Below are 22,536 nucleotides of genomic sequence, written 5' to 3' on the forward strand. Positions count from 1 at the left end.
ACACTGCAGGCATTGGTGAGTTAATTGGTTATGCTTATGACATTTTCGTTAGCATAGTTGCAGACCTAGCAAGGTGCGGTCAACACAGGAAAGGGATAGAGAGCTATATGGATGGAATTACTGTGATATTACCAAAAATGGTGTGATGTCTTGCTGCAAGTAAGTGAAATCATGGCCTATGGTTCCAGCAAACACACAGTAGGGTATACTTTTACTCTTTCACCAGTCTCAACATGGCCTTTCTTTTCCTTCTCATCAAATACATTTTGTCATTCCATAGTAATTTGAACCCAACATATACCAACTGCAAATTAATTATAATAATGACAGCAATTGTTAAATGGCTATCTGTACATATTTTTAGAGAAGCAAGGTTATCTTAGCTATTTTAGGTTTGTTTTTGGTTAGGTTATATTATTTAGGTTTTGTTAAATTATTTTGATTATGTTACATCAGGTTTGATTAGCATAGTAATTCAGTGTATGCCAAAAATAACTAAAAGCAAATAGTTTTATGTGAAAAAGATAAACAGATGAAAGAGTAAAAATTTACCCACAATAGCATATTTGCTTAATATTTTGTCTTGACCTAATTGCTTATGGAATTTAATTAACTTATGTTTTGGGCATTGCTGGACATTGTTTGTTTTGAGTAATATGAACAAATTCCTCTGTATGACTTTCAGTTGCATACTGGGAGAAAAAAGTTTCTTTCTGCTCAGCCTTTGGGGTCCAAACTGCTGTAATAAATTTTATTTCTTGAATATTGGTTTTACTTTGTTGAGGAAGGAGGGTTAGGTTATGGTTAGGTTATGTGATTGTTAGCAGTGCTTAAAAAACCCTGCAGTTATATAAAAGAAGTTTGCTCTTGTGTATTTGTATTTCATTGTTGGTGCTGTTACAAAATTTACCCATATACTCAATAAACATAACCAAGAACCAACTAAGCAATGGACTGTAATTAGGAGTATGTACAGTACCTCTGCCAGTCAGGTCTGAGACTGACCACTGCAGTGTTTAATAACATCAATATGCTCTAATACATTCATGTTTTACACCAAGTTGATTTGGCTTTACAAGTGAACTTCTAAGTGGCTGATAATTGCAACATTCATATCCATGCAAGTGAGGGACCTCCAAATGAGACAACATACACTGCTGTGGAGTTGGTCATGCTGTGGATGTTGTCTCCCATAGCATTTGCAGGACTGCCATACTCTGAAATTGAGGGCACCTGTGAAAAGTGAGATTTCATACTACAAGAGGATTCATTACTTATAAAGGAGTATCTACAAAGTATATCATACTTCTATAACAAGAATGATCTGTTTATAAATGTTTCATGATTACTCTACATGTTACTGTTCTGGAGAGGAAGAGGAGTTATTTTCATTACCTGAAGTGACTCTTCACCATCCCGATGGTCTGCTCAACAATGACCTTAGTTTGTGCATGGCCCCTGTTGTATCTGTGCTCTGCATCAGTGGTGGGGGTTGCTCAAGGGCACCATGAGATGGGGCTCGAGGGGATACAAACTATCACCTGCAATATTATGATCTCAATTCAGGATTTTTATGATTTAGTCATGCAGATTCCCTGCTTTTCACCCATGAAATGGTAATGTGCCAAAGTTTTCTTCTGATGGAAATATGAATATCACTATCAATAGTTACACAATAGTAGACACCTGCCGAAACGATAATTACTCCCAGTGAGGTCTAAAGCACTGTTCAGGGGGTGCTGTGAACTTATCATTAAACCTAGCTGTGACCTCACTGAACGTTTCCCTTTGTGTCTCACAGCATGCCCTCTAAAGACAACTCTCTTCCTCTACACAAAACTACAAGCACCTAATAACACACCCACCCTCAAAAATTTTAAAATCATCATGGCAAATCCTATACCAGCCTCGGAGTCCCCATCTGGAGAGGGGACCATAAATGTCCCCAGGTCGGACTGCCTTTCTGTTGACGACCGTAAGTGTCTTGACACCCCCCTCAACTTTTTCTTCATTAACTTCTACAACATTCTCAGTCTAAGATCTAATTTTCAATCTGTAGAACATCACCTCTCCTCTTCTAAACCTCATCTTCTTTTCCTCACTGAAACTCAGGTGTCTGAGGCAAATGACAGTAGCCCCTTTTCTGTTCCCTCCTACTTTCTCTATCCTCGTTTTCGATCCAAGGCTGGATGCTGCGCTTACGTGCGCAATGACTTAACCTGCTCTTGTGCCGATGCTCTTGAATCTTCCGAGTTTTCCACCATCTGGCTACGACTACAGAGTCCCTCTCATACTAAATTTATCTGTGCTGTATACCTCTCACCTAACTCCTCTGACTATAAGAAATTCTTTGACTACTTAACCTCCAAAGTGGAGCACATTCTGACCCTCTTCCCTTTTGCAGAGATCTCCATTCTTGGAGACTTCAATGTTCACCACCAGCTCTGGTTTTCCTCTCCCTTCACTGACCATCCTGGTGAACTAGCCTACAACTTTGCTATCTTCCATGACCTAGAGCAATTGGAGTAACATCCTACTCGTATTCCTGACCGTCTTGGAGATACGCCCAACATTCTTGATCTTTTCCTGACCTCTAATCCTTCTGCTTATGCTGTCATCCTTTCTTCTCCGTTGGGCTCCTCCAATCACAATCTCATATCTTTATCTTGTCCTGTCACTCCAGTCCCTCCTCAGGATCCCCCTAAGCGAAGGTGCCTCTGGCATTTTGCCTCTGCTAGTTGGGGGGACCTGAGGAGGTATTTTGCTGATTTTCCTTGGAATGACTATTGCTTCTGTGTCAGAGACCCGTCTTTGTGTGTTGAGTGTATAACAGAGGTGATAGTGTCTGGCATGGAGGCATACATTCCTCACTCTTTTTCTTGTCCTAAACCTTCTAAAACTTGGTTTAACACAGCTTGTTCTCGTGCTATACGTGATAGAGAAGTGGCCCACAAAAGGTACTTAAACCTTCCATCACCAGAATCTCATGCACTTTATATTTCTGCCTGGAACCATGCCAAGTCTGTTCTCCAACTAGCCAAAAACTCCTTCATTAACAGAAAATGTCAAAACCTTTCAAGATCTAACTCCCCTCATGACTTCTGGCATCTAGCCAAAAATATCTCCAATAACTTTGCTTCTTCTTCTTTCCCTCCTCTATTTCAACCAGATGGCTCCACTGCTATCACATCTATTTCTAAAGCTGAACTCTTCGCTCAAACCTTTGCTAGAAACTCTACCTTGGACGATTCTGGGCTTGTTCCTCCCTCTCCTCCACCCTCTGACTACTTCATGCCATGTATTAAAATTCTTCGCAATGATGTTTTCCATGCCCTCGCTGGCCTAAACCCTCGGAAGGCTTATGGACCTGATGGGGTCCCTCCTATTGTTCTCCAAAACTGTGCCTCTGTGCTTGCACCTTGCCTAGTCAAACTCTTTCAGCTCTGTCTGTCAACATCTACCTTTCCTTCTTGCTGGAAGTTTGCCTACATTCAACCTGTTCCTAAAAAGGGTGACCACTCTAATCCCTCAAACTACTGTCCTATTGCTTTAATTTCCTGCCTATCTAAAGTTTTTGAATCTATCCTCAACAGGAAGATTCTTAAACATCTATCACTTCACAACCTTCTATCTGATCGCCAGTATGGGTTCCATCAAGGCCGCTCTACTGGTGATCTGGCTTTCCTTACTGAGTCTTGGTCATCCTCTTTTAGAGATTTTGGTGAAACTTTTGCTGTTGCCTTGGACATATCAAAACCTTCTGATAGAGTCTGGCACAAAGCTTTGATTTCCAAACCACCCTCCTATGGTTTCTATCCTTCTCTCTGTAACTTCATCTCAAGTTTTCTTTCTGACCGTTCCATTGCTGCTGTGGTAGAGGGTCACTGTTCTTCTCCTAAATCTATTAACAGTGGTGTCCCTCAGGGTTCTGTCCTGTCACCCACTCTCTTCTTATTATTCATTAATGATCTTCTAAACCAAACTTGTCCTATCCACTCCTACGCTGATGATACCACCCTGCACTTTTCCACGTCTTTTCATAGATGTCCAACCCTTCAGGAGGTAAACATATCATGCAGGGAAGCCACAGAATGCTTGACTTCTGATCTTTCTAAAATTTCTGATTGGGGCAGAGCAAACTTGGTATTGTTCAATGCCTCAAAAACTCAATTCCTCCATCTATCAACTCGACACAACCTTCCAGACAACTATCCCCTCTTCTTCAATGACACTCAACTGTCCCCCTCTTCTACACTGAACATCCTCAGTCTGTCCTTTACTTATAATCTGAACTGGAAACTTCACATCTCATCTCTAGCTAAAACAGCTTCTATGAAGTTAGGCATTCTGAGACGTCTCTGCCAGTTTTTCTCACCCCCCCAGCTGCTAACTCTGTACAAGGGCCTTATCCGTCCATGTATGGAGTATGCTTCACATGTCTGGGGGGGTTCCACTCATACTGCTCTTCTAGACAGGGTGGAATCAAAAGCTTTTCATCTCATCAACTCCTCTCCTCTAACTGACTGTCTTCAGCCTCTCTCTCACCACTGCAATGTTGCATATCTAGCTGTCTTCTACTGCTATTTTCATGCTAACTGCTCTTCTGATCTTGCTAACTGCATGCCTCCCCTCCTTCCGCGACCTCGCTGCACAAGACTTTGTTCTTTCTCTCACCCCTATTCTGTCCACCTCTCTAATGCAAGAGTTAACCAGTATTCTCAATCATTCATCCCTTTCTCTGGTAAACTCTGGAACTCCCTGCCTGCTTCTGTATTTCCACCTTCCTATGACTTGAATTCCTTCAAGAGGGAGGTTTCAAGACACTTATTCATCAGTTTTAGACCACTGCTTTGACCCTTTTATGGGACTGGCATTTCAGTGGTCATATTTTTTTATTGGATTTTTGTTGCCCTTGGCAACCAGAATACTGGTTAACTCCTTCCTACATAAAAAAAAAGTTAACATAAGAATGTGAAGAAAAACAATATTACAACCAATAGGAATGCATACATGTGGAGGTAACTGTTAGTTTGTAGTCACTGAGGTGATGGGTGGTTTGGCAGTGAATGGTATTATTATATATAGTACATGGCTCACAAATATTTATGTACTGTAATGCACTTTGAATGTAGATACTCACCAATGAGCAGGAAATCACCAAATTCCCCTCTCTCAAACTGATGCTTCAGATTACAGTTGCTCCACACAAAAGCATCATGTGTAGCACCTAGAAGGGAATACATGAATAGTCACACATACACAGTGAAGTATATCCCAAATAAGTTCAGCAAAGTCAATCACCATTTTCTTAGGAATATATCATACCTTGCACAAGTCAACTGTTCATTTATAACTAATGTCAAGGCTTATCACACTATGTTTTCTTATGCAATACCAGTAACCATGTGCAGTCACATGAAAATTAATAAAATACATGGTTGGGTAAACATGTAATGCAATAATACTATATACCTGGGAATCTGGAGCACTAGCTGAGGATCACTCCATTCGCATCACAAATAACTTGGATGTTCAGAGGGAGTGAGATCTTTTCTGGTTAAAGTAGAGGGTTTTGTCCACACTTGGGGCCTTGATGGCAATGTGGGTGCCTGTGCACACAAAAGAAAGCATTAGATGATCATGTTACACAGGGCAGTTGCTGAGGATCACTCCATTCGCATCACAAACAAGTTGGATGTTTAGAGGGAGTGAGACCTTTTCTGGTTACAGTAAAGGGCCTCGTCCACACTTGGGGCCTTGATGGCAAATTGGGTGCCTGTGCACACAAGAGAAAGTATTAGATGATCATGTTACACAGTAACTTCCTCCTATATATATATATATATATATATATATATATATATATATATATATATATATATATATATATATATATATATATATATATATATATATATATATATATATATATATATATATATATATATATATATATATATATATATATTTTATTTTATTTATTTTTTTTATGTAGGAAGGATAATGGACAAGGGCAACAAAAATCTACTAAAAAAAAATGCCCACTGAAATGCCAGTCCCATAAAAGGGTCAAAGCAGTGGTCAAAAATTGGTGGATAAGTGTCTTGAAACCTCCCTCTTGAAGGAATTCAAGTCATAGGAAGGTGGAAATACAGAAGCAGGCAGGGAGTTCCAGAGTTTACCAGAGAAAGGGATGAATGATTGAGAATACTGGTTAACTCTTGCGTTAGAGAGGTGGACAGAATAGGGGTGAGAGAAAGAAGAAAGTCTTGTGCAGCGAGGCCGCGGAAGGAGGGGAGGCATGCAGTTAGCAAGATCAGAAGAGCAGTTGGCATGAAAATAGCGGTAGAAGACAGCTAGATATGCAACATTGTGGCGGTGAGAGAGGGGCTGAAGACAGTCAGTTAGAGGAGAGGAGTTGATGAGACGAAAAGCTTTTGATTCCACCCTGTCTAGAAGAGCAGTATGAGTGGAACCCCCCCAGACATGTGAAGCATGCTCCATACATGGACGGATAAGGCCCTTGTACAGAGTTAGCAGCTGGGGGGGTGAGAAAAACTGGCAGAGACGTCTCAGAACACCTAACTTCATAGAAGCTGTTTTAGCTAGAGATGAGATGTGAAGTTTCCAGTTCAGATTACAAGTAAAGGACAGACCGAGGATGTTCAGTGTAGAAGAGGGGGACAGTTGAGTGTCATTGAAGAAGAGGGGATAGTTGTCTGGAAGGTTGTGTCGAGTTTACAGAGGGAGGAATTGAGTTTTTGAGGCATTGAACAATACCAAGTTTGCTCTGCCCCAATCAGAAATTTTAGAAAGATCAGAAGTCAGGCGTTCTGTGGCTTCCCTGCGTGATATGTTTACCTCCTGAAGGGTTGGACGTCTATGAAAAGACGTGGAAAAATGCAGGGTGGTATCATCAGCATAGGAGTGGATAGGACAAGAAGTTTGGTTTAGAAGATCATTAATGAATAATAAGAAGAGAGTGGGTGACAGGACAGAACCCTGAGGAACAGCACTGTTAATAGATTTAGGAGAAGAACAGTGACTGTCTACCACAGCAGCAATGGAACGGTCAGAAAGGAAACTTGAGATGAAGTTACAGAGAGAAGGATAGAAACCGTAGGAGGGTAGTTTGGAAATCAAAGCTTTGTGCCAGACTCTATCAAAGGCTTTTGATATGTCCAAGGCAACAGCAAAAGTTTCACCAAAGTCTCTAAAAGAGGATGACCAAGACTCAGTAAGGAAAGCCAGAAGATCACCAGTAGAGCGGCCTTGACGGAACCCATACTGGCGATCAGATAAAAGGTTGTGAAGTGATAGATGTTTAAGAATCTTCCTGTTGAGGATAGATTCAAAAACTTTAGATAAGCAGAAAATTAAAGCAATAGGACGGTAGTTTGAGGGATTAGAGCGGTCACCCTTTTCAGGAACAGGTTGAATGTAGGCAAACTTCCAGCAAGAAGGAAAGGTAGATGTTGACAGACAGAGCTGAAAGAGTTTGACTAGGCAAGGTGCAAGCACGGAGGCACAGTTTCGGAGAACAATAGGAGGGACCCCATCAGGTCCATAAGCCTTCCGAGGGTATAGGCCAGCGAGGGCATGGAAAACATCATTGCGAAGAATTTTAATACATGGCATGAAGTAGTCAGAGGGTGGAGGAGAGGGAGGAACAAGCCCAGAATCGTCCAAGGTAGAGTTTCTAGCAAAGGTTTGAGCAAAGAGTTCAGCTTTAGAAATAGATGTGATAGCAGTAGTGCCATCTGGTTGAAGTAGAAGAGGGAAAGAAGAAAAAGCAAAGTTATTGGAGATATTTTTGGCTAGATGCCAGAAATCACGAGGGGAGTTAGATCTTGAAAGGTTTTGACATTTTCTGTTAATGAAGAAGTTTTTGGCTAGTTGGAGAACAGACTTGGCATGGTTCCGGGCAGAAATATAAAGTGCATGAGATTCTGGTGATGGAAGGCTTAAGTACCTTTTGTGGGTCACCTCTCTATCATGTATAGCATGAGAACAAGCTGTGTTAAACCAAGGTTTAGAAGGTTTAGGACGAAAAAAAGAGTGAGGAATGTACGCCTCCATGCCAGACACTATCACCTCCGTTATGCGCTCAGCACACAAAGACGGGTCTCTGACACAGAAGCAGTAGTCATTCCAAGGAAAATCAGCAAAATACCTCCTCATGTCCCCCCAATTAGCAGAGGCAAAATGCCAGAGGCACCTTCACTTAGGGGGATCCTGAGGAGGGATTGGAGTGATAGGACAAGATAAAGATATGAGATTGTGATCGGAGGAGCCCAACGGAGAAGAAAGGGTGACAGCATAAGCAGAAGGATTAGAGGTCAGGAAAAGGTCAAGAATGTTGGGCGTATCTCCAAGACGGTCAGGAATACGAGTAGGGTGTTGCACCAATTGCTCTAGGTCATGGAGGATAGCAAAGTTGTAGGCTAGTTCACCAGGATGGTCAGTGAAGGGAGAGGAAAGCCAAAGCTGGTGGTGAACATTGAAGTCTCCAAGAATGGAGATCTCTGCAAAAGGGAAGAGGGTCAGAATGTGCTCCACTTTGGAAGTTAAGTAGTCAAAGAATTTCTTATAGTCAGAGGAGTTAGGAGAGAGGTATACAGCACAGATAAATTTAGTATGAGAATGACTCTGTAGTCGTAACCAGATGGTGGAAAACTCGGAAGATTCAAGAGCGTGGGCACGAGAGCATTTTAAGTCATTGCGCACATAAACGCAGCATCCAGCTTTGGATCGAAAATGAGGATAGAGAAAGTAGGAGGGAACAGAAAAGGGGCTACTGTCATTTGCCTCAGACACCTGAGTTTCAGTGAGGAAAAGAAGATGAGGTTTAGAAGAGGAGAGGTGGTGTTCTACAGATTGAAAATTAGATCTTAGACCGCGAATGTTGCAGAAGTTAATGAAGAAAAAGTTGAGGGGGGGTGTCAAGACACTTAGGGTCGTCGACGGAAAGGCAGTCCGACCTGGGGACATTTATGGTCCCCTCCCCAGATGGGGACTCCGAGGCTGGTGTAGGAGTCGCCATGAGTTTAAAATTTTTGAGTGAAGGGTGTGTGTGTTATTAGGTGCTTGTAGTTTTGTGTGGAGGAAGAGAGTTGTCTTTAGAGGGCAGGCTGTGACTGCCCCCTTGTGTTGTGAGACACAAAGGGAAACGTTCAGTGAGGTCACAGCTGGGTTTAATGATAAGTTCACAGCACCCCCTGAACAGTGCTTTAGACCTCACTGGGAGTAATTATCGTATATATATATATATATATATATATATATATATATATATATATATATATATATATATATATATATATATATATATATATATATATATATATATATATATATATATATATATATATATATATATATATATATATATATATATATATATATATATATATATATATATATATATATATATATATATATATATATATATATATATATATATATATATATATATATATATATATATATATATATATATATATATATATATATATATATATATATATATATATATATATATATATATATATATATATATATATATATATATATATATATATATATATATATATATATATATATATATATATATATATATATATATATAGTCCCAAACGAGTACTTACTGCATTGATGGCTAATGTCAGTATGACGCTACTTTGATCAATTGAGCCATAAATAAAGCTCAAGGCACTGAAATGTTTAAACTCTTCCTTTTGTTGTCAGTGCCGACTGTCAAAATAGCTGGAAATTTGCATAACGAGGAATTACAACAGTTATTCGTAGTTTAAGGAGAATTCATTAACAAAGGGAACAATGACTGAATGCCAGACAGACTACAAACTCAGGATCATGTAATATCATAGAGCACATAAGCAAGGGAGAGTCATTCAGTTTTAAGGACGTGGGTAAATTTGCAGTTTCAACCAATACTCCCATCCTATTTATCTATTTCACTATAGCCAACAAGAATAGGAGCCTGGTGGGAATGTGGGTTTTTTGGGTGGGGAAAGCCAAAATGAGGCATTTTTGACACCTGAAAAAATCTATGGATGAGAAAAGGCATACTTCGAAAACGGGAAATTTCTAGGATATCCTAACATAACGTAACCAACCTACTCTAACCATGAGGGAGCTTCGCCCCCCCTTGGATCCCCCTTCAGGTTACTAATCTAACCTAATATTCCCTAACCTAACCGAACCTAACATTACCTAGCCTAACCGAACCTCACATTGCCTAACCTAAACTCCTAACCCTCCCCCTATATATAAACTAACGTAACGTAACATTTTGTAATCTACATTCTCTCAGTCATCACTACATACCAACAGTAATTACTTAACGAAAAATACCTCAAGAAGTTGAGGGAACTGGCGTTTCTCATATTCACTATCAGCACACATCTCTTTCGTAGCAACTAAGAGCTACAGAGCCCCCCAACGACCCTGAATGACGTAAACAAGGTGCCTCCTACTGCTGCCTGCCACCCACGTGGATGAGTCTGTGATCTTCCGAGCTGGTACTGACCATAACAAGCCTCTCGACCTCATTCTACTGCATCCCATTCTATCAAATCCACACCCCTGCCAAGATAGAACAGTCAAGTGATCTACACACCTACTCCACCACCATGGTCGGTACCAGGACAACCCAATATGAGGCTCCCTCATCACTCACTCCCCAGACTACTACCACTCCAACCGCATACCCAGTCTCTACATCGGCAGCAGCTGTCCCCCAACCTCACCCCTCGCCTGTGGAAAAGATCTTCAGCAGCATTCAGGACAAGATTACCTCCCCAGAATTGAAGGCTGTTGTTGATGCTATAATCACAGCTGTTCAACTTCTAACAGAAAACAAGGACCAGGAAATAAAACAGCTCCAATCAACTGTAAGTACCCTAGAAAAGAGAGTTGTACAACTAGAGGATCAGTTGGACGATGTAAGTCAATATGAGAGGCGAGACACAGTTATCATCAGCGGTCCAGATCTACCCCAGGAGACAGGTGGTGAAAACCCTACCAATGTAGTGGTGGACACCATCAAGCGCACTCTCAACATTAACATCACACCCTCTGAAATCAATGTTGCTCACAGACTTGGAACAAAGAACAAACAAACTGTCAAGACTCCTATAATTGTCAAGCTTCACAGTCGCCAAAAAAAAGCTGAATTGTTAAGTGCATGTGTCACAGTCAAACCAAACATTTTTATCAATGAATCTCTCACCCCAAAGCGACGTTCTATTTTTAAGACAATATGGAACATAAGAAAACAACACAGATTTGTTTCAACAGTGCTACACTCGTGATGGGAAAATCTGTGTAAAACTCAGGTGTTCTAATCAAAAGCACACAATAACCTCAGAATGGGATCTTAACAATTTCCTAGACAAATTCCCTGCTCTTAGGAACAATGTTCAACCATCCAGTTAAAGTTGTTACTACTGCAGTTTCATTCCTTATCTGTATGCCTTAAGAATAAGAACATGCTATTTATCCCGACAAATGTCAATGCTGGACCTCACTACTTGACCAAAGAAGTGAATAACCTATGACATATATATTTTACACCAAGGTCTTCAGTATTAAAAGAGAATCAACTTATACTAATGTAGACCTCAAGGGAGTATATTATGGTCCAGCACTAGACACTTCTTTATTCCTACTACTTAGCAATATTTTTCATGTGCAATATGAATCCATTATCTTTCCCCATACTTTATTACTACAAAATCATGTACTACTACTTCTTAAAACCTGTACCTGACTCTACCACTAGTTTTCTATCACTGTCTACATTGTATGAATTTATTAGATAACTAAATAATTTATCACATTTTGTCAACCATGAACATTTACCATTCAATTTCATGCTAACATTGCTAATGCATATACTACCCATATATTACTTAGTCACCAACACACCTCTATCCATTGATGTAGCCGTACTGTGATACATTATTACAACTACTATGCATACCTTAAAATGCCAGAAATCCTCTTTTATTTTTATAACCAATCCCATCACCATTTTTTACTAATTCACATCCTTTTCATCTATTCATGGAAAATCTTTATGCATCCCTTTATGACGATATTATCACTGACAACTCTGAAAACCCAAATGACACTAGTTTGGACATAATTAGAACCGTAAATGGACATACAGACCTAACAAGCATATCAAATTATTACAGTATTGAAGAATATAACCAACAGACACAGGCTACATCAAATATACCTAAGTCTTCCCTTAGCATCCTTCACCTTAACATTAGATCCCTCCAAAAAAACTATGATAACTTAACATCTTTTTTAAACTGTTTGAGCATCCAACCTCATGTCATTGCACTTACAGAAACCTGGCTTAAAGACACTAACCAACATCACTACCATCTTGATAGTTACTCTACATATCACTCTTTGAGAATGAACAAGGAACACGGAGGAGTAAGTTTACTGATTAACTCTGATATCCATTCTGAACCCATTCATCAACATACATTTGTAAATGAAACCATGGAAATTTGTTCTGTGCAATTAAACCTTCGAACTAACTTAATAATCTCCGTCATCTATAGACCACATAGTAAACATGTTGCAGTGGAAGAGTTCTCACTTGCACTAAATGACATCTTAACTCAGAACACATTCACAAAAAACAACACCATTCTTCTTGGTGATCTCAATATCAATCTTCTAGAACACACTTCCCATCAACCAACCAATAATTTCCTTAATACCATGCAAGCTCTTAACTATTTCCCACATATATCTCGTCCCACCAGATTTCCTGATAATCCTACGCTAGGCCAACCCTCACTTCTTGATCATATATGGACGAATTACACACCATTATCAATCTCGGGCATTATTCACCATCCAATATCCGACCACCTCCCAATCTTTCTGAATATATCCTTAATGTCCAACTTGTCTACTAAACATAAAATAACTTTTAGAATTTCTAATGCACACAATCATAACTTGTTCACATCTGATCTAGCTTCAATAAGCTGGAATGACATTCTCACTTCTAATAATATAGATGAAAACTCTGAAACCTTTAATAGAACGCTTCATAATTTGTATGATATACATTTTCCAAAAGTTACTAAATTTGTGTCATCCAAAAGACTCAGTAATCCTTGGTTAACGCCAAATATACTAGCCTCCATTAAACATAAAAGTAATCTATTCAAAATGTACAAACTAGGGACCATTGACCATAATACATATACATAATACCGTAATCGAGTGACTCGGATAATAAGGACAGCCAAAACAAATTACTACATGAACATTTTTAACAGTTTTAGGCATAACACAAAGAAAATTTGGCAGACTATTAATGAGCTATCTGGCAAGCATTTACCAAAAACTAACATATCGAATATACGTCTCAACAACACAACGCATAATAATCCACAACAAATAGCCGAGGTCCTTAATGAACACTTCAGTGAAGTGGCAGCTAAACTTAATAATAATCTCCCACCAGCAAATAGAAGTGCATCTGACCTTCTGCGAGGTAACTACCCAAATTCTATGTCAATCCCACCAGTTTCTCCACAGGACATTATAAATATTATAAAGAAACTAAAAAATAAGATGTCAAATGTTGTAGAAATTCCTATTTCTTTATTAAAACGAAATTGTACACTGATTGCCTACCCCATTTCATTACTTTTCAACCAATCACTCAACTCCGGTATATTTCCCGCTACCCTAGAAAATGCCAACATTACTCCTATCCATAAATCTGGTCCCACAAATGACCCAAATAATTACCGCCCTATCTCTACGCTATCTGCATTCTCTAAAATATTTGAAAGCCTAATGAAAAATGGATTATTGTCATACCTGCAAAAATACAAAATACTAAGCGACTCTCAGTATGGTTTCAGACCAGGCTTAAATACTTACCATGCCCTCAATAAATTCTCCTCTCACATTTACTCATCTCTTGATAATAAATTATCTGTATTATTTATCTTTGTAGATTTCTCCAAAGCTTTTGATACAGTTAACCACAACATTCTTCTCAAAAAACTTCACCATTATGGCATTCGAGGCCCTATCCACTCCTGGTTTAAAACTTACCTAACTGATAAATCCCAATGTACACTTCTTGAAGGCTACAAATCATCTGTCAGAAAAATCACTACAGGCGTCCCACAAGGAAGTGTCCTGGGACCCATGCTGTTCCTTATATATATCAACGATGTTGTTCAAACATTTGACCATGCAGATACCATTCTTTTTGCTGATGACATGACCCTCTATTTCACTGGCCATACTAATGATACCTTATTCCACTCTGCTAATGCAGACCTTAACAAATTAAATGAATGGTGTTTGAGTAACCGACTTACCATAAACAGCGATAAAACCTACTTCATGCTATTCTCCAACAAGAATGATAATAACTTGCCAGAATTAATAATAAGAAACAGTCAAATAGCTAGAACTAGTAAACTTAAATTCTTAGGAGTAACCTATAATGAAAACCTTACATTTAAATTTCACACAACTAACATTTCCCAGAAACTGTCACGTTGTACTGCCATGCTCTATAAAATAAGGGATTTTATGCCTACCGAGATCCTTAGAACAATGTACTATGCCCACATATACCCACACCTACAATATTGTAATCCAATATGGGCTAACACTCAAGCTACACACCTAAATTGCATAAACCTCATTCATAAAAAAATAATACGGATTATCACAAAAAGTTCATATCTTGAACACACAGCTCCACTCTTTAAAGGCATGAAAATTCTAAAACTCAAAGACATAACAAAACTTTCCATTGCAACATCTATGTACAAAAAACAAATTAATGTCTCTCTTCCACCACATGAATACACAACACGACAAAGACAACGCCTTTGTCTACCTACCCATCGCCTTAGTATCTTCTGCCGCTCGACTTCCTACCTAGGCCCCTCAATATGGAATTCACTACCCTCGCAATACAAAAATGTCCACTCTATTCACAAATTCAAAAGCAAACTAAAGTCATTTTCTGGATGCATACTAATCAGTTACTTCCTACACTCATACCTTATATTACTTCCCCCCTGATCTTACAAAACTAACCCTACAAAACTTTATCATCTTTCCTGTACTTTATTTTTAAACACATCTATATGATTTCAGTCTCATATATGTATCAATTTATATCACCTAACCCTATGTGTCATCCCATCCATCTTCATACTCAACTTTATAACAATATAGATATATATTATTCTGTATAAACCTTATCATATTATGTTTTTATTTATCTTCATAATAGATTTTTCAATTTTAAGTTGTCTATTGTGTTTACTTTAAGTAATGTACTTTTAAATTTTTCATTTGCCTGAAAAGCATCAAGCTTATACATAGGCTGGCCAATAATGTATACCTATCCAATAATGAAATGTATAAACCTAGGCTATAATAAAGTGTTTAAGTGTTTAAGTGTAGCCATGGTTTAACTGACGGAGCACAGACGGTCCCAGGTTTTCCTTTCTCTTCTAAACATACGTGCCTATATGGGATTGGCCGACAAATTTCCATGACCTGATTCGCAGCAGGTAACTCCATGTCATCATAGGTCTTAACACGTGACTCAACGTCACGTCGCCATCGATCATGCGCACCATTGATACACATATGAACACACTCAGTATCCTACGAGAGACTGACAGGTAGATCAAGCTAGAATTGACTAACCTTCGAAATTCTCATATGAAATTATTATTAATTTCTGACAGGGTAAAATGAGGTTAGAAATGCTCCAAACAGTGAGTTGTAGACTGCGAAATGCTATAATTACGTACGGTGTATTGGTTGAATCTGCAATAATACCAGAATTCGTTACCTACGGTATGAATGATTTATGACAGATGATGTGATGCAGTTGGAAATATTGCAAACATTGAGATCTAAATACTGGAGGAACTTACCATACTCATTTCCACTGCTGTAATGTTTGTCTCAACCCTAAATCCTCTGCTCTACTGATGCTTCTTACAAAACCTGAGATTCTTAGCACACCAAATTTATGACTGAGGGAAAACGCAAGAATGTTACTAGACTTCTGGCCACGACTATAAGGAACTGCAGCAATGCGTCAAACTTTAATACCTTATCCATCACACCAGAGGCCACTAAACCCTGTGATGATGATTAAGGAAAAATCCTTACCATACAATGATTCTGAGACTTAACATCTTGGTAAAATGCACCTTTTCATTTATTGTAATCTACTTAATGAAAGGATCAGTAATGAAACCAACTAACGGAATTTCTCTAAATCTTAACTAATCTAACCTAACCTAGCAATCAGATGTAAACTTATATTATTTCAATATTATCTCCATGCGCGTTTTTGTGCTTAGGACCATAATTCTGAAACACTGCGTAGCCCCTCCACTACTTTCAAGTCTTTAGATATTTTCAAACGGCTTTAGATGAAGTTACACGGGTTTCTAAGGACATTTTTATGGTTCTAGTGATATATTAAAAAGATTTCTATATTATTAAGAGGAGAAACACTTGAGAACCCGGTGTAGCAGGAAAAATTTCCCCCCTGACTGTAGTTCCCCCTGGGAACAGTAGCGTAGGTTAAATTTAAAAATTTAAAAACACTGTATAAATGGTATAATGTAACAAAAGTAAAATAAACTGAAGCTAATAAGAACAAATAATACTAATACAAAGTATACTACTAATAAAGCACAAATAATGGAAACCCTGACAATATAATATAATAATACTGTAAGTTTCTATGATAATATAGTAAAACTATAAAGGTATTTATTATTTGATGATTGCAATGCATGACTAATATGAGGATAACATGTGTCTCTTAAATTTGTCTTTAAAAGATGATAGGCTTGGTGAATACTATTAAAATTCAAGGTTAAAAGGCTGTCTCCCAAGGGAGACTTAAAAATCTGTAAATATAACGTTAACATTTATTTCCTATTATAAAGTTAAAAATCTTTAAAGGGAACTTCATACTGGGTTGGGTTACATTTGCAGCAACTCCACGATGCCTTGAAATTTTTTGCAGATCCAAGGCAAGCAGTGTGGTACCATTCGTAGCAAGATTCACACTCCACCACTTCACGTCCATCTGCTGTGATTTCCGCACATTCTGGACAAACCCATGCTCCAGGAATGTCGTCTTCTTTAGCTTTGATAGTAGCGTGAAGCGTCGTAACTGCATCATCATCCATGTATTTGTAAATTGCTTGAAGGTTTTCCTTATTGTTGACAAGAATACCAGGAAGCTTTTCTGGTCTTGTCTCTATTTCTTCTTCTGTTATAGTCTCTCCATCTATTTCCACTCTTGTAGCAACTTCCTCATCTACAAACATGAGTAAAAGCGTCCTTTCTCTTGCTGAAATACTTCGATCCAGTGTTTGTTGAGATTGCCCCTGCTTTTTCCTGTTCGTGGTGTATTCTTGATCCTGGTAGTTGTCCTGATCTTGTCCATCTCCGCTTGCACCATCAAGTTTGTACAGCTTCAAATTTACCACGTGATATGTATTTCTCAGTTCTTTGCCTGTTGAGAGATTTTTCAGTTTTGCACGTCCCTTTCCTTGCAGAGAAACAACTTCATAAGGGCCTATGTACTTTGTTTCTAATTTTCCTCCCATTCGGTGATTATTTTTGTTGTTTTTCATCAGTACTAATGAGCCCTCAGCTATTTCACTTGATTTGCCTGTATGTCTCTTATCATAGTTCTTCTTCAGTCTACTTTGAGATTTTGCAATGTTGATCGCCATTTTTTCCTCAGCTGCCTTCTTTTCTGACACTACTCTCTCTGTTAACTCTTTAATAGTTTCTTCTGTCGTTGCTCCGTCTTTCACCTGTGATCCAGTGTCTAAGTAGATGGGGAGTACTGGATCTCGCCTAAACATTGCAGTGAAAGGGGCAACACCAGTGCTGGAATGAACAGATGTGCGATATCCGAACAGGATTCTTTTTATGTGCATATCCCAGTCGTTTTGCTTTTCATTGACGCATTTCATGAGAGCTCTTTCAAGTGTCTGATTGAATCTTTCTTTTTCTTCTTTTTTTTTTTTTTTTTTTGTAATGCTGAAGTCCCTGTCTCGTGATGATCGAATCACTGTATTGTTAGGCTTCAGTGATTTGCCAGTTTGCCTCATTATGTTAGGCCGCTTTCACACCAAGGTGGCACGTCGCACGTGGCATGCCACGCGGAAACAAACATCTGGAAATATATGATACCTTTCACACAGAAGTGGCGTGGCACGTCGCATGTGCCACGTGTGACTTGCATGCCACTCGGGGATCGGACTATTAATGCGTTGACTAGTTACGGCCATAGTTGTAAATGTTCACTTCATGCTTCCTGGATCCTCCCTTATTATTGAAGATTTGGTGGTTGTGTATGTGTATGGGAGCGGAGGGAATATTGGCCAGGAGGGGGGGAATACTATCCTGGGTCAAATTTTCCCCTGGGGGAGATTTATCCTGGATCAGATTTCCCCCTGGGGGAATCTCAGACGGGGTGAAATACAGACTGGTACACCGGCTCATCATCTCTGTTGCCTTTGAAAATAGTCGCGGTGTTTCTTGAATACGGATCTTAATGCTGTGCCCCCACCTCACATGCCTCGACCAGGTGGTGGTGGCCGCCGTGAAGATCGATGGGTGGAGCAAGTGCGCCAAGGGCATCCCACAGTACATCGGACGCCTCATCCATGCCTTCGACAACCGTACATAAATACCACACCAAGGTTCCTTCCTTACTGCCACTCCTCGCCGCCCCGCTAACAAACATGTCGGCCACACTTGTTTGAATTCTTGGTGATGACTTCGTACGATCGAATTTCACACTCTATGTTTACTGTTTTCATACTTACTTCATATTGATCTCAAACTTACATTTTTACTAATTTATTTATTTTACATCACGTGTCGTACTTTTTTCGTGGTTACTGTATTACACAACAACTTTCTCTCTCTCTCTCTCTCTCTCTCTCTCTCTCTCTCTCACGCCTAGCGGTCGAGGTTCATGAAGCACTTCGAATCATCTCAAACACGTTCCATCTCCTTTGTATGCATGAACGAGTCTACTAATTACACTTTTACCCTCTGTTTTTCACACAACATATGATCAAGTAATATTGACATAAATAAAGGCTGATTTGCATTTTTCATGAAGGTGGAGCGAGAATGAGGGAGCAAAATATTACGCCTCAACGCAGATCACGCGGCAACACAGCAAGGTAATGCCAGAAGTGGTCCCCTCCTTACTCATACACTTCCTTAGCATCAATATGTTCCCCACTCCTTGTGATTTTTCAGCTTTCGTGCTGGTTATCCTAAATAAACTGAAAATTATTATTGTTATTATTATTATTATTATTATTATTATTATTATTATTATTATTATTATTATTATTATTATTATTATTATTATCACCTTCAATCATCATCATCATCATCACACACAAAAGGAACATAAGGAAGCTGCAAGAAACCAGTAAGCCTATACATGGCAATTCCTGTACAAAACATACTTAGCCACACACACACACACACACACACACACACAGAAAAAAAAAAAAAAAAAAAAAAAAAAAAAATATATATATATATATATATATATATATATATATATATATATATATATATATATATATATATATATATATATATATATATATATATATGTATGTATTCTGTTCAGGAGAGCAAGAGAGAAGGCAGTGAGAATGAGGAACAGGCAAACGAGAGTGAAGATGACGAAAAAAAGTGACTGCGAGGAAAAAACCGACAAAAGAGAAGAAAGAGGCGATGAAGAAAGATGTCCTACGTCTTCTCCTGCCTGGGGCTGACCTGAAGCACGTGCTGTGCACCCTGCACGTCACTCCTGACCTCTGTCCCCGGGTGTGTGTGTTTGTGTGTGTGTGTGTGTGTGTTTTGTTCCCCCTGGCCAAAAATACTTTTACATAGAAAGAAAAGGAAAAAAAAAAAGACCAGCCAGGATCGCTTAGCAAGATTTTAAGGCAAACTGGAATGTAATGGTTTACCAAATAATTAACTTATGTACTTATTTATTCAGTTACATATTAATATATTCTCTTATTTGTCATATATACACAACTCTGACTTTACTCTCCATCCTAATGGTAACCTTTACCATTTCAAGGAAAAAGAAGAGACACTAATTTACTTCACTTTACCTTCGCATCATTCTTGTTGTGTTCTGTTGCCTCTTATATCTGCCTACCAGCGACGTCGAGAGTTCAGAACTATTCCTCAAGTGTGTGTGTGTGTGTGTGTGTGTGTGTGTGTGTGTGTGTGTGTGTGTGTGTGTGTGTGTGTTTTAGGTCCTGGAGTTCACGTTGGTGGAGGCCAGCCCTCACATCCTGGCGAGGGACCTGCTGCTGCTGTACCTGCTTCTGCTTGCTGAGGCCCCAGAGCAATCCACGTTGCTGTACGCCCACGCTGAGAAGGTATGTCCCCCCAACACAAATACCCACACTTCTAAAAAAATCTTTCAGATAAACCCTTGGTCAATTCAGTTAAATGTGCACGTGTGTGTGTGTGTGTGTGTGTGTGTGTGTGTGTGTGTGTGTGTGTCTGTGTGTGTGTGTGTGTGTGTGTGTGTGTGTGTGTGTGTGTGTGTAATAATAATAATAATAATAATAATAATAATAATAATAATAATAATAATAAACGGTTTATTATTTAGGCAGTTAACAAACTGAAAATGTACAGAGGGGGTGGGGAAATACTTAACATTAGTCCTAAAGGTGTGTGTGTGTGTGTGTGTGTGTGTGAGCGCGCTAACTTCAATGCATATCATATAATATAATATACTATATAACGTGACACAATGAAAAGAACCAGCATGGAACGTAATCATCAGCCATACACACCCATCACCTTCCCACACAACCAGTACGTAGGAGAGCCATTTCAAGCCATCATTATCACCACCACCATCACCACCACTGCTGCCATGCACCCAAACCTACATCCCTGTGCCAACTCACTCACGTAAACTACCATCATTACCGCCGCCATCCCTGCACCACATCCCCATCAAAGGCCCCGCTGCCACTGCTACCATCACCAGCATCACCACTACCACTGCTTCTCCTCACGCCGCCCCGGCCCTCAGGTGGTGCTGGTGATGTACTCCCCGGCGCTGGACATGGAGGCCCACGCTCTGCTCTGCAACACGCTGCACAACCTGCTCAACATGACTCACGCGGCCTTCATGCACGAGACGCGAGGGCAGGTGAGGCACGTGCTGCTATACTATTGATGCAGCCACACACACACATACACACACACACACACACACACACACACACACACACACAAATACATACACACACACACACACACACACACACACACACACACACACACACACACACACACACACACACACACACACACACACACATCAACCGTCAACATGAGCTGAGCCCAGTAATACTTCCACAGGTTCGGGTGGAGGCGGGCAGCTTTCCCCTGGTGTAGGCGGTGTGGTAGGGCTGGATGAGTCTAGCCAATGACCCCGTGGCCATGTATGAATTGGAGAAGAGCCGCGCCCACAAGATATCCTCGGCGGGCGTACGTGACGTCCTGGCGGGTTACATGCGCTCATGCCCGCGGGAGCGCCAGCGGTCCCTCTCAGACTGGCTGAAGCGAGGCTCCCTGCGGCGGGGACGCGGCAGCAGAGGCGGTGTCTTACCCAATGTGACACTCATCTGCTTCAGCCCGCGGCGTCGTGACCCGCGCCACCCGCCGCTGGACGTAGCACCCTGTGGCTCCGAGGAGGCTGAGTGGGCCAGCACGGCGGGGCCGGATGGTTTTTCAAGACTGGGATTTCTCGGCGGTGGTTGCTGGTGGGGACGGTAGCGGGGGCTTACTTGACATGTACCGGGCTTACCTCACGCGAGTATTGGTAGCTGCCGCCCGCATCCTGAAACAACCTGGCCGCGTGCAGCTCACTTTTTTGCGGTTAGAAGTCCTGGCCGTCGACCCCCGGGTGCTGCGTGACGGTTTTGACAGGATAGCCACGGGCGTGCACACAGACCTTCTGGGCACGCCCTTTATGCTGCAGCACTTCGGCGGCCTGCTGCGTTTAGACAACCCATACGCGCGGCTGCTCACACACCACCGCGTGTGGTCGCTCTGTTTAGACTGGCACAACGATCAGCAGGGCCGGGAGGCGTGTTCCAGGAGCCTGCGGAGTGGTCGCCCGCCAGATCCGCTGCTGCTGCTGGCGGGCCGCTGGGCCACATTTTGCCACTTCCTGCAGGCGGAACTGCTGCATCACTTACACCTTCTGAAAGGCCGTCCCATGACTCTCGAAAGTATGCCGCTGTTCGGCGCCGTGAACCGCACCTACGGTCTACAGCTGAGTGATCACAGCCGCCTTCTGAACCACGTGGTGCCATTCAGGTTCACGGCAGATCGGCTAGCCGTCAGCATGGTGGACTCGCCTCCACACCC

General features: G+C 40.4%; 1 long non-coding RNA gene across 2 annotated transcripts; it reads right to left on the bottom strand.

Moving 5' to 3' along the window:
* Nucleotides 1-860: 860 nt before the first annotated feature.
* On the bottom strand, nt 861-19,034 carry LOC135107282 (uncharacterized). Of its 2 annotated transcripts, none has more exons than XR_010271685.1 (5): nt 18,662-19,034; nt 5,473-5,609; nt 5,141-5,227; nt 1,396-1,541; nt 861-1,217 (listed from the first exon to the last, which is right to left on the bottom strand). It is a non-coding gene; the product is annotated as an uncharacterized LOC135107282 (long non-coding RNA). The 2 variants fall into 2 exon arrangements; XR_010271684.1 differs by lacking the exon at nt 18,662-19,034 and adding an exon at nt 9,648-10,091.
* Nucleotides 19,035-22,536: the final 3,502 nt, after the last annotated feature.

The sequence above is a fragment of the Scylla paramamosain genome, chromosome 15 (assembly GCF_035594125.1).
Source record: "Scylla paramamosain isolate STU-SP2022 chromosome 15, ASM3559412v1, whole genome shotgun sequence".
In the NCBI taxonomy this organism is placed as follows: domain Eukaryota; kingdom Metazoa; phylum Arthropoda; class Malacostraca; order Decapoda; family Portunidae; genus Scylla; species Scylla paramamosain.